The sequence below is a fragment of the Lynx rufus genome, unplaced genomic scaffold, assembly GCF_022079265.1.
Source record: "Lynx rufus isolate CCGP_SWC_20201006 ecotype Redwood Valley unplaced genomic scaffold, mLynRuf1.p SCAF_4, whole genome shotgun sequence".
In the NCBI taxonomy this organism is placed as follows: Eukaryota; Metazoa; Chordata; class Mammalia; order Carnivora; family Felidae; genus Lynx; species Lynx rufus.
Window position 1 is genome coordinate 10,654,219 of NW_025814856.1, and position 12,663 is coordinate 10,666,881.

The 12,663-nt window shown below is 47.3% G+C and overlaps 1 protein-coding gene across 1 annotated transcript in view; it reads right to left on the reverse strand.

Annotated features, from left to right (window-relative positions):
- BRD4 (bromodomain containing 4) overlaps window positions 1-1,127 on the reverse strand; it is an 87,808-nt gene extending 86,681 nt beyond the window's left edge. The window contains 1 exon segment of the mRNA XM_047096772.1: window positions 1,066-1,127. The gene's annotated coding sequence lies outside the window, so the exon portion shown is untranslated.
- Between the last annotated feature and the right edge of the window lie 11,536 nt (window positions 1,128-12,663).

Consider the following 12,663-nt stretch of genomic DNA (forward strand, 5'->3'; position numbering starts at 1 on the left):
TACCACCACCCAAAACCCACTTAGAACTGAAAACATTCATAAATCCTGTCGAGTATAGCTTTCCCACTAACAGACTACAAACTCTAAGGACTAACAACTTAGGGAACTTGACAGCCCCATTCATAAAAATCTCCCAACCATTATTACACCACCAAAGAGCCACTGACTTACAGGCACAGAGACTTGGTTTTTGTAAACACGGACAGGTAGAGCCCTCCCAAAGGGAAGCAAAGACACTTCAATTCTCAGAAAGCACAGACTCCAAGAGGTCACTTCTTGCATCCAAAACACACACCAAATTGAACCCAAAGACCAAGACCACACACCTCACCAGGTTGCAGAAAACACGGAGTGAAAAATAAAAATAATATTTCAAAAAACAATGCTGTGGTCCTGAGTAAATGGGAGGTCAGCCACTTAGCAAAAGCACATGACTCATCCACGGGCCTGAATGCAAGTATTTACACTGTCCACTATACCAAACTGGGATTTCCCATTTTCATCCAAGGCCGGGCCTTGGGGGCAGCCGAGTGAAGTTGTGCTGTTTCCGTTTTTCTTTTTCTTTTTTTTTTTTGGGGGGGGGGGCTGTGTCATTTTATTTCGCTGAATCACAACTCCCCCACATCCCCACCCCAAACCACCACCCCATACAACACATCGAACAGAAGAGGCCGTGGCAAGGACGCCAGCGAGCATCGACCGAGCAAAACAAAGCGCCCAGCGCACGGCTGCCAGGCTGGGAGTGGGTAGGTAAAGGGGGTCAGGCTCGCCCCACACAGCACCGCTCCCACCCCCGGGGGTGTCTCCCGGCAGGCGTGCCGCGGCAGCCTCCTCCCTCCCCCTGGGGACCAGACCCATTCTCCGCAGAGCTCCGGGGACCGCCGGGAAGGCGAGGAAATGGGGGCGGGGGCGCGCTGCCCCAGCTCGGGCAGGAGGACCCAGGCGACAGGGGAGCGCGCGCTGAGCCCGGCCCACGTGAGCGCCCGGGCAGCGGCCGAGCCAGCCCCGGGGGACCGCGGATGGGGACAACGGCGCCCGTGGCCACCACGCCGGGCCCGTACTTACCGGGGCCGGGCGCGCCGCGGAGCCCGCGGCGGCCGCTTCCTCCTCCTCCTCCTCCTCCTCCTCACTTGACAAAATGGCGGCGGCAGGAAGTGCCGGGCGCCTCGGCCCGCCCCCCGCCCGCCCCCGGCCACCCGCCCCGCCGCGGCGCCCGCGCCCCCCACCCGCGCCCCCGCCCCGCCGGCCGGCCCAAGCCGGGGGGCGGCGGCGCCAACGACCGAGCACCCGCGAGCGACCCGGCCACTCCGACGCCAACGGCGCAGGCGGCCCCGGCCGGGCGCAAGCGGCACGGCGCGCGGACGCGGGAGGCCCGCAGGCCCGAGCCCGCGTCGCCCCGGCCTCCCCGCCCCCGCGCCGCGCCGATGGCGTAGGTGCTGGCGCACCGGCCCCATTACGCAATGCAGGTTACGCGGGCCGCGCCGCGGGTCCCCGCCGGCCGCCCCGCGCCGCCCGCCGCCCAGAAGGGCACCGGTCCTCACCTGAGACGCTAGGCCGCACGCCGCCCCCGCCGGCCGCCCGCTGCCGCCGCCCCCTCTTCTTCGGGCTGCCTGCGCGGCGCCGGGGCCCGCCCGCCGCGCCCGCCGCTCCGCCGCGCTCACAGGCCCCGCTCGCCTGCGGGCACTGCCGGCAGCCGCTGCCGCCGCAGCCACCGCTTCGGCTCCTCGGCTGCGGGAGAGCAGAACAAACAGCCCTGCCGCCGCCGCCGCCGCCGCCGCCGCCAGCGCACTGACGTCACCGCGTACGCTGCGCGCGCGGCCCCCCGCCGCCGCCCGGCGTGCGCGTCCCGCGACCGCGCCCGGCGCCAGCCAGCTCGGGAGAGCTGGCGGGCGCGAGGTGAGTGGAGGTGGGGGGGCGCCCGGGGTAGGGGGGGAACCCCTCGGTGGGGGAGGGTGCAGGGATTCGGCAGACCGAGGGAGAGGACCGAGGGGAGACCCCTCAGGCTGAAGGCTGGGTCTGAGAAGATCTGAAGGCAGAGAGAGACGAACAAAATTTAAGAAAGGTCTGCTGATGCGACCCTCGGCGAGAGGGAGGAAGGTGTGGAAAGACCCTAGAGACTCGTGGCAGAGGCCGAGTAGGGCCCCCTTCCCCGGGTGGGAAGGGGGCAGTGTGTTGAGCGAGGTTGGGACCCTTCGGTCCGCGAGCCGCGGCGGGGGTGCGGGCGCCGGTCGGAGGGGGAGGGCGGAGGTGACGGTGCGCGGGGCCGCGGCTGCGTGTGTCCCCGCCCGCCGCTGCTGGCGTCCGAGGGGCCGGGAGCGCTGTCCCTCCAGCCGCCCCCCTCCTCCCCAGCCGGGCCTGGATACTCGCAGAGCAAGTCCGCTCCACAGGGCCGAGGCAGGGGGTGGGGTGGGGGGATAAGGGTTAGGTCGCTTGCGCTATAAAGAGGATTCTGGGGATGCCTTGCCGGCACAGTCGGTGGAGGGTGGGACTCTCGGTCTCGGGGTCGTGAGTTCGAGCCCCACGTTGGGCGGAGAGCTTACTGAAAAAAATTAATTAAGAAATAAATAAAATGATGATCCTGTGAAATTTTTCAAACGGGAAAGCAAAACCTTTCCCTTTTGCCCTTAGCGTCACTCTTTTAGCGTTTTTATTCCCCCTCTTTTAGAAATTGCAAATGCCGTTTTGTAAAAAAGTCTAAAAATTCCCCGACAGCCCCTTCTTTCAGAATATATTAATACAGAATAGCAAGTAGTTTTGTCTCCGTCGTAGTGTTTGCTCACTCTTCAAGGTCAATCATAAATCACTGTTGGGTCCCGGGCAAAGTAAGGACTTAATTGCATCCGTTATTTTAGCAAAGCATAAGATAACGAATAATTAAGTGCAAGAAATAAAGGAAGTGACTGCAACTGATTTATTAGTTAGCTTCCTTCTAATTATGTATTACAGAATATCGAAGTTTGTGAATAACTTCTGGCTCCTTATTTTGCCCGCTCAACAATTTGTGGAAGAGAATCAGAAAGGCAAAAAGAATAAGAAGGTGTGCAGGGCTATGTGAATATGGAATAACAACTTTTTTTTTTTTTAAAGAAGACTAGAATATATCCATTTTAAGCTGCCCTTCCCATAGTTGTCTTCTTGCACTATCTATTTTTGTTTCTGATGATGTTTTTGGAAGTAATTTGGAGCTGCCAGTCACATAAAATTTTTTGTTTTACTCTACAATCACACGTCATTTTAGACAGAATATACAAACTACAAAGGCAATTCCAAAAGCTTTTAAAACAACAATGTCCTATTCTTTTTGTCTTCCATAGTGCAGAGCCTAACTCCTCACAGGGATCTTAAACTCAGAAAATATTTTTCCAGTTAGGTTAATAACAAATTTTGTTTTTAATAGTTCACATTTTGAATAAGTTCTTATTTTTTTCTCTTGTTATTCCTGTGTTTGCAGCATTAAAAACCAGAAGAGATTAATAAAAATATTAAGGAATGAGCCATGAAGTACATACTATAATTCTGCATGGCTTTAAATATATATTCATAAAAAAAACTTTTTTTTAACGTTCATCTATTTTTGACAGAGAGACCGAGCATGAACAGGGGAGGGTCAGAGAGAGGGGGAGACACAGAATCCGAAGCAGGTTCCTGGCTCTGAGCTGTCAGCACAGAGCATGATGCAAGGCTGGAACCCGGGAAGCATGAGAACATGACTTGAGCAGAAGTCAGGCGCTTAACCAACTGAGCCACCCCGGTGCCCCTGTATTACTAGCTTTAAGTAAAATAACACATTTAACCATTTTACCTGAAAAATACAAAAGAATATAGAGGAAAAATTAAGTATCCCTCTTATCTCTTCCCCTCCCTCACCAGCATAACCACTGTTAATCTCTTCGAGGTGTATTAGACCTGTGCTGTCTGATAGGACCACACAAGTCTATTGAGAGCTTGAAATGTAGCTGGCCCAAATTGAGATGCATTGTAAGTGTAAAATACACATTGCATTTCAAAGATTTAATGTGAGGGGCGCCTGGGTGGCTCAGTGGGTTGAGCGTTCGACTTCAGCTCAGGTCGTGATCTCATGGCCCGTGAGTTCGAGCCCGGCGTCGGGCTCTGTGCTGACAGCTCAGAGCCTGGAGCCTGCTTCAGATTCTATGTCTCCCTCACTCTCTGCCCCTCCCCCGCTCATGCTCTGTCTCTATCTCAAAAACATTAAAAAAAATTTTTTTTTTTAAGATTTAATGTGGGGCACCTGGGTGGCTCAGTCAGTTGAGCGGCCGACTTCGGCTCAGGTCACGATCTCGCGGTCCGTGAGTTCGAGCCCCGCGTCGGGCTCTGTGCTGACAGCTCAGAGCCTGGAGCCTGTTTCGGATTCTGTGTCTCCCTCTCTCTGACCCTCCCCCATTCATGCTCTGTCTCTCTCTGTCTCAAAAATAAATAAACATTAAAAAAAAAAAAGATTTGGGGCGCCTGGGTGGCGCAGTCGGTTAAGCGTCCGACTTCAGCCAGGTCACGATCTCACGGTCCGTGAGTTCGAGCCCCGCGTCGGGCTCTGGGCTGATGGCTCAGAGCCTGGAGCCTGTTTCTGATTCTGTGTCTCCCTCTCTCTCTGCCCCTCCCCCGTTCATGCTCTGTCTCTCTCTGTCCCAAAAATAAATAAACGTTGAAAAAAAAAATTTAAAAAAAAAAAAAAAAGAAGATTTAATGTGAAAAAAACACGTAAAATATATTTTTTTAATTTTTTGTATTTGATTACCTGTTGAAATAATACTTTATATGTTGGGATAAATAAAATATATTATTAAATTTAATTTTACCAGTTTCTTTTTATTTTTATTTATTTTTTTTTAATCTTTATTTTTGAGAGAGAGAGAGAGACAGAGTGTGAGTGGGGGAGGGGCACAGAGAGAAGGAGACACAGAATCTGAAGCAGGCTCCAGGCTCTGAGCTGTCAGCACAGAGCCCGACGCAGGGCTCAAACTCACGAACCACGAGGTCATGACCTGAGCCAAAGTTGGATGCCCAACTGACTGTGCCACCCATGCACCCCATCTTTTTACTTTTTTTAAATATTTATTTATTTTTGAGAGAAACAGAAAGAGAGTGAGCAGGGGAGGGGCAGAGAGGGGGGAGACAGAGAATCCCAAGCAGGCTTCTCGCTGCCAGCACAGAGCCCGATGTTGGAGTTGAATTCACCACTCATGAGATCATGACCTGAGCTGAAACCAGGAGTTGGATGCTTAACTGACTGAGCCGCCCAGGTGCCTCTCTATTACCTTTTTTAATGTGGTTACGAGAAAACAAAATTACACATGTAACTTGCAACATATTTCTGTTGGACAGCACTGTTCTAGAGGGGGTTTTTTTGGTCTTTTTGTATGTGTGAAACATTTTATGTATTTTTTTAAAGTAAGCTCTACCTCTCAATGTAGGGGGCTTGAACTCACAACCTCAAGATCAAGAGTCACATGCTCTACCAACTGAGCCAGCCAGTTGCCCCTTGTTTTTTTGTTTGTTTGGCTTTTTTTTTTCCACATAGTTGACATACAATGTTATATTAGTTTCAGGTGTACAACATAGTGATTCCACAACTTTATACACCATCTAGACCTTTTTATGCATCAATATGTATCGACATGTAGAAATAGTTGTGTTGTTATAAAATAAAAGAGATCATTCCGTATTTGTTAATTTGTAATGTGCTTTTTCTCATTTAATACATCTTAGAAGCCATTCCACATGAATACTCTGAGATCTACCTAATTAGGAGATAATTCCAAGATGATATACCTATCTGATGGCTGATCTGGTATGGATTGATCATAATTTATTTAGCCATTCTCCTATTAACATTTAATTCATTTCTAGTTTTCATCATAATAGTATTATAGTGAAGATCCTATACATTTACCATTTGCTCTTCATACCTGCCAGTATTTTTCCAGATTAAAAGAGTAGGGGCACTGGGGCACATGGGTAACTCAGTCGGTTAAGCGTCCGACTCTAGATTTTCACTCAGGTCATGATCTCACTGTGGGATCAAGCCCCACTTTGGGCTCTGTGCTGACAACCTGGAGGCCTGCTTGGAATTTTGTCTCTCTCCCTCTCTCTCTTCCCCTCCCCTGCTCATGCTCGCTCGATCTCGAAATAAATAAATAAACATTTAAGAAAAAAAGAATAGGGTGCCTGGCTGGCTCAGTCGGTGGAGCATGTGACTCCTGATCTCGGTGTTGTGGGTTCAAGCCCCATGTTGGGTGTAGAGATTGCTTAAAAATAAAAACTAATAATAAGCTATAGAGTGTTTTCTTAAAGGCAAGGACAAATTTATAAACCAAATCAGCTTTGGAAAAACTGGAGGTGTTCAATTTGTTATGGCCTGAATCCATGCCCATTTTCAAATGAGAACTTGCCTGTGAAGTTAGATTCTGGAATTTATAGTTAGGGCCTAGAGATGGTGAATGACTCAAGATCACACATTTACACAGTTTAGAACTCAGATCTCCCGCATGAAGACTGCCCGCATCTTTTCTGTAGCTCCAGAGTTGACAATAGTCAATATCTATGCTTTGTGGGCCATTGCCAATCTTTGGAACTCTGCCATTATAGCATAAAAAGTAGCTGTAGTTAATATATAAGCAAATGGGTGTGGCTTTGTCCCAATAAAATGTTATGGATAATAAAATTAGATTTTCATGCAGATTTCAGGAATCGCAAAATATTATTCTTTAGATTTTTTTTCTTTTTTTTTTCTTTTTTTTTTTTTTTTTACGATTTTATTTTTATTTTTTTTTTTAATTTTTTTTTTCAACGTTTATTTATTTTTGGGACAGAGAGAGACAGAGCATGAACGGGGGTGGGGCAGAGAGAGAGGGAGACACAGAATGGGAAGCAGGCTCCAGGCTCTGAGCCATCAGCCCAGAGCCCGACGCGGGGCTCGAACTCCCGGACCGCGAGATCGTGACCCGGGCTGAAGTCGGACGCTTAACCGACTGCGCCACCCAGGCGCCCCACGATTTTATTTTTTTAAGTAATCTCTACACCCAACCGGGGGCTCAAACTTACAACCCTGAGGTCAAGAGTCTCATGCTGTACTGACTGAGCCAGCCAGGCGCCCCTGATTTTTTTTTTTTCAGCCTTTTAAAAATATAAAAACCATTCTTTGCTGGAAGGCTGTACAAAGAGACAGCAGTCCAGATTTGTCCCAAGGCAGTAGTCTGCTGATCCCTGCTCTAGACTTGAGAGTCTAGGAAATTTATTTACCCTTATATAGAAGGTATTCTACTTGCATTTTTTTTAATTCTTTTTTTTTTTTTTTAGCAGTTTTAGGTTTACGTTAAAATTGAGTGGAAAGTACAGAGTTCCCATATACTGCTTTACTTCCCCTCTCGACTTCCTCCATTATTAATATGAATAGTGTGGTACATTTGTTACAGTTGATGAGCCAATATGGATACGTGATTATTAACTAAAGTCCATAGTTTACATTAGGGCTCACTCTTCGTGTTGTATATTCTGTGAGTTTTGACAAATATGGAATGACGTGTCCACCAGTTTGCTTGCCAACGTTTAACTCCTAAATTAGGAACAAAATAAGCTTCAGAATAGAGCACTGCAGTTCTTTCAGCCACAAACAGGTGCATGATAGCCCTAAAGGTAATCTTTAGTTTCTGTACATCATTAATTTGTATTTTGCTGTGTGTTTGCTTAGTTTTGAAGTGTTTGACAAACATCATTCACTGTCCCACTCAAAATAATGAGATGCTGAAAGATCTAGTGTAAAGAGCCATATAATTGCAATTAAAAAAGTAAGTGATGGGCGCCTGGGTGGCTCAGTTGGTTAAGCATCTGACTTCAGCTCAGGTCATGGTCTTGCGGTTGGTGAGTTTGAGCCCCGCGTCAGGCTCTGTGCTGACAGCTCAGAGCCTGGAGCCTGCTTGGGATTCTCTGTCTCCCTCTCTTTCTGCTCCTCCCCTGCTCACATTGTGTCTGTCTCTCTCTCAAAAATAAATACACATTAAAAAAAATTTTTTTTAAGTGATAAAAAGTTTGAAAGTGGAAAGAAAATGCAGATATTGTATATGGGATAAAACTGCTCAAGAAGAAGAAATACAGAGGTGAAAGAAAAGCCTAGCGGGAGTGCTCATATACCACCCATCCTGTAGTTCAGTCATTTTAGAAAACAGTATGGCCTTATCGGGCGAAGTTGAGGCTCTGCGTTGAACATCATGGTCCACTGATTCCAGTCCCTAGGAAACTTGCTGGTACACTGAAGAAGGTTCAGAACGGGTTTGTTCCGAAGACACCACTCTGAAGCCAAGCCCGGTGTTCACCCATGGCAGGATGCATAGATTGTAATGTAATGAAAATGAACATATCACAGCCACATGCGACAACAGGGATAAATCTTGCAAACATAACAGGAAATCAAAGAAGCAAGGCCTCTTGTGCTTCTGTGATGGTTCTGTTGCTATGCTGATTTTTTTTTTTAATGTTTATTTTTGAGAGAGACAGAGGGAGATAACAGAATCTAAAGCAGGCTCCAGGCTCTGGCTCCAGGCCTCCAGGCTCCAGGCCCCAACGAGGGTCTTGAACTTGTGAACCAAGAGATCATGACCTGAGCCGAAATCAGACGCCTAACGACTGAGCCACCCAGGCACCCCACTATGTTGAGTTTTAAAACAAGAATACACTAAAGATTTCGGGGAAATAAATCTATAAAGAAAAGCAAGTAATCACCAGTGGTTGCCCAAAAGGATCACCTGGAAGGGCTGAGGGAGTGGGTGGGTACAGCCAATATCTAAGGTGTGGCAATATTCTATTCTTTTGTTGTTTTGTTTTGTTTTCTGTTTTAACATTTATTTATTTTTGAGACAGGGAGAGACAGAGTACGAACAGGGGAGGGTCAGAGAGAGAGGGAGACACAGAATCTGAAACAGGCTCCAGGCTCCGAGCCGTCAGCACAGAGCCCGACGCGGGGCTCGAACTCCTGGACCGCAAGATCGTGACCTGAGCCGGAGTCGGACGCTTAACCAACTGAGCCACCCAGGCGCCCCTCTGTTGTTGTTGTTGTTGTTTTTTTTTTTTAAATATATTTTCCAAATCAATGACCTGGCCTGGTCCTGCTGATTCACCTGCACAAGATCTGTTACTTTTTTTTTTTTTTTTTTTTTTTTTTTAGTAAACTAGGCCCAATGTGGGGCCCGAATTCACGACTCCAAGATAAAGAGTCACATGCTCTACTGACTGCCAGCCACGCGCCCTATTACATTTTTAAGCATATGGTATTGCTAACTACAAGCACACTATTGCATAGGAGGTCTCTAGAGCTTTTTCATCTTACAGGTAGGAAAAGTGTTCCTCTTCACTGTGCATTAACTTTATAGTTATTCATTCAACTGTACCTGTGTTTTATGCACATTTTGTGTTCAATGCACAATGTGTACTTCAACTTTTTTAAGTAAAGAATGGATGATACATATGTAAAGAAACCATGCCTGAGCAAGAGAAGTAAATAGAAAAGGCAGATGATGAAGTTGAAATGTACAAACTTTTGAATGTATGACTGGGAAATGAGCAACATCATAAGACACCTTCTAGTTTAAGGCCCACACAGAAGGCTGGTGATGCCAAAGCATAGAGGCAGCTAAAAGCGTTGCTGGTAGAATTTCAGTCACGAGCCACTGACAGTCCCATGAGTTCAAGGCCCTGTGGAATCATCATGGCATCAGAATGAGTGACATTGAACCAAGTGAGGCTGTTCCAGCTGCTAAAAAAAATTCTTTGGCATTGGCTGAGCAAGGGAAGGTTTCTTGTTTGACCAATTTTCACCAGGGTTGAAGCCAGGCTATTCTGGGGAAGGACGCCTGGTGGAACATATTTTAGCAGGGACTCCCTGAGTAGGCCTGCTTTAAAGCTTGGTGGGAACCACCTGCTGTCATCAGTGTAAGTACATGTCAAGACCGAAAGCCTACATCTCCTGTTCCTCTCCTCAAGGAACATGGGTCGTTCTTAATATGTGCATAAGAAAAGCATCTATATCTGGATTTAGATAGAATTCTGTGATAGGCAACTTTCAAAGATGGCCCCCAGTGAATCCCCACCTTCTGGTGTTCACATCCTTGTGTAATCTCCCCTTGAGTGTGGGCTGGACCTAGTGATTTGCTGGTAGTAAAGAGATTCTCTGAACAGTGATGGGATGTCACTTTCACGATCAGGTTACAGAAGACTGGCTTTCATCTGGTTCGTCTCTTTTGCTTTCTCAGCTTGCACATTTTGATGAAGCAAGCTGCTGTATAGGAGAGGCCCATATGGCAAGAGGCTGAGGGTGGCTTCTCGCCAATAGCCAGCAAGGAGCCAAAGCCTTCCCTCAGTCCAGCAGCTGCAAGGAACTTAGTTCTGCTAACCACCACACTGTCAACACTGAAGGGATAACCTTCCATAGTCAAGCCTTCACATGAGACCACAGCCTTGACCAACTGTAATTTGCAGGTCTAATTCCAACTAAGGACTCCGCTAAGCGTTTGACTCTTGATCTCAGCCCAGGTTTTGATCTCAAGGTCATGAGTTCAAGCCCTGTATTGGGCTCCACACCTAGCGTGGAGCCTACTTTAAAAAAAAGAAAAAGTTTCTAGCAGCACTATTCACAATAGTCAAAATGTGGAAACAACTTAGATGTCCATTATTGGATGACTGGATATTATTCAGCCATAAAAATGAATGATGTACTGACACCAGCTACAGCATGGAGGAACCTCAAAAACATGCTTCGTGAAAGAAGTCATACTGAAAAGGTGATGTATGGTTCCCTCTACGTGAAATAGCCCGACCACATAAATCCAGAGACAGCATATTAGTGGCTGTCAAGGGATGGGAGGAGGAATGGGGTTATTGAGAATGGGGAACCAGTTTCCTTTTAGGGTGAGGAAAATGTCTTGGAACCAGTTATAGGTGATGGCTGCCCAACATTGCGAGTATCCCAGATGCCACTGCACTGTCCATCTTAACAATTGAGCCACCCAGGCAGGCACCTTTTTTTTTTTTGAGAGAGGGAGTACATTGTCCACTTTAAAACGGCTAATGGAGGAGCACCTGGCTGGCTTAGTGGAGCATGCAACTCTTGATTTCATGGTTCTAAGTTCCATCCTCACACTGGGTGTAGAGATTACTTTAAAATATTTTAGTGGTGCCTGGGTGGCTCAGTCAGTTAAGCATCTCTTGGTTTCGGTTCAGGTCATGATCTGGTTCATGAATTTGAGCCTCTTGTTGGGCTCTATGGTGACAGTGCTGGAGCCTGCTTGGGATTCTCTCTCTCCCATTATCTCTGCCCCTGTCTTGCTCATGCATGCACACACACTCTCAAAATAGTCTTTTTTAAAAAATAAAATCTCTTAGGGGTGCCTGGGTGGCTCAGTGGGTTGAGTGTCTGACTCTTGATTTCCACTTAGGTCACGATCCCAGGGTCGTGGGATTGAGCTCCACGTGGGGCTCAGCACAGAGCGTGGAGCCTGCTTAGGATTCTGTCTCCCCCGTTCATGCGTGTGCTCTATAAAAATAAAGTCATTTGGGGTGCCTGGGTGGCTCAGTCAGTCAAGCATCCCACTTCGGCTTAGGTCTTGATCTCATGGTTTGTGGGTTCAAGCCCCGCATCAGGCTCTGCTGACAGCTGAGCCTGGAGCCCATTTCAGATTCCGTGTCTCCCTCTCTCTGCCCCTCCCCTGCTCGTGCTCTTTCTCCTTCAAAAATAAACATTAAAAATTTAATGAAATAAAAGTAAAATCTTAAAAAATTTTTTAAACGGTGAATGGCTCATTTTGTTGTGACTTTTACCTCTAAAAAAGAAAAACGTTGAGCTCAAACCACTTTTTCAATAGAGCCAAATGTTTATCTCATTCAACTGACACCCACGCCCATGAGTGGATTGTCCCCTACCAAACCATATTGTCCCCCAAACTGAATTCTAATTTATCTATATAAAGTATACCTGCACCTGATAGTTTTGAGAGGAGGTATGTAGACTAAGTCTGCTTGTGGAAAACCAATCTCATTGGCCTCAGTGTCCTTGTAGAAGGTAAAGGAAGTGGCCCCATACTTTCTCAATGATCCAGGAGCCACCACTATGAAGTGTAAAGCCACACCATGGGTTTTTCCCATGCCCATGTGTTTACTAGGTGCTCCAAGGAGGCTACTACCAAACAATTGCTAAAAGGCTCTTCTGTTTGTTCTTTAGTTCCTGAACTTTCCTGTGCCTGTCTAATCACTACTGGCCACACTTGTGTGAGCAAGGCCCACTTTCAGCCAGGTTGTCAGGCAGTAGAAATGGCTTTTTTATGGTCCAAAATTTAATTGGAGGGGACTTAGTAACACTAATGACTATGCACCCTTTTAGAAATCTCTACACCTAAGGTGGGGCTCGAACTTAGCACCCAGGGTTTGAGCCACGTGCTCTTCCAACAGCCAGCCAGCCTCCCCTGATGTATTCCTGAATGAGCACTTTGCTCTTTACACTGTATTGTTTACCCGTTAGCAACTGTATTAAATAATTTCATAAAAACTCGGTGAAACCACACAAGCCCACAATAGGGGTGACGTGAAGTTGAAATCAGGCTGTTTCTAAGATCTTTCTGTCTGGGAATAGCAGGGTTGACCAAATTCTCCAAACCCTTTTTA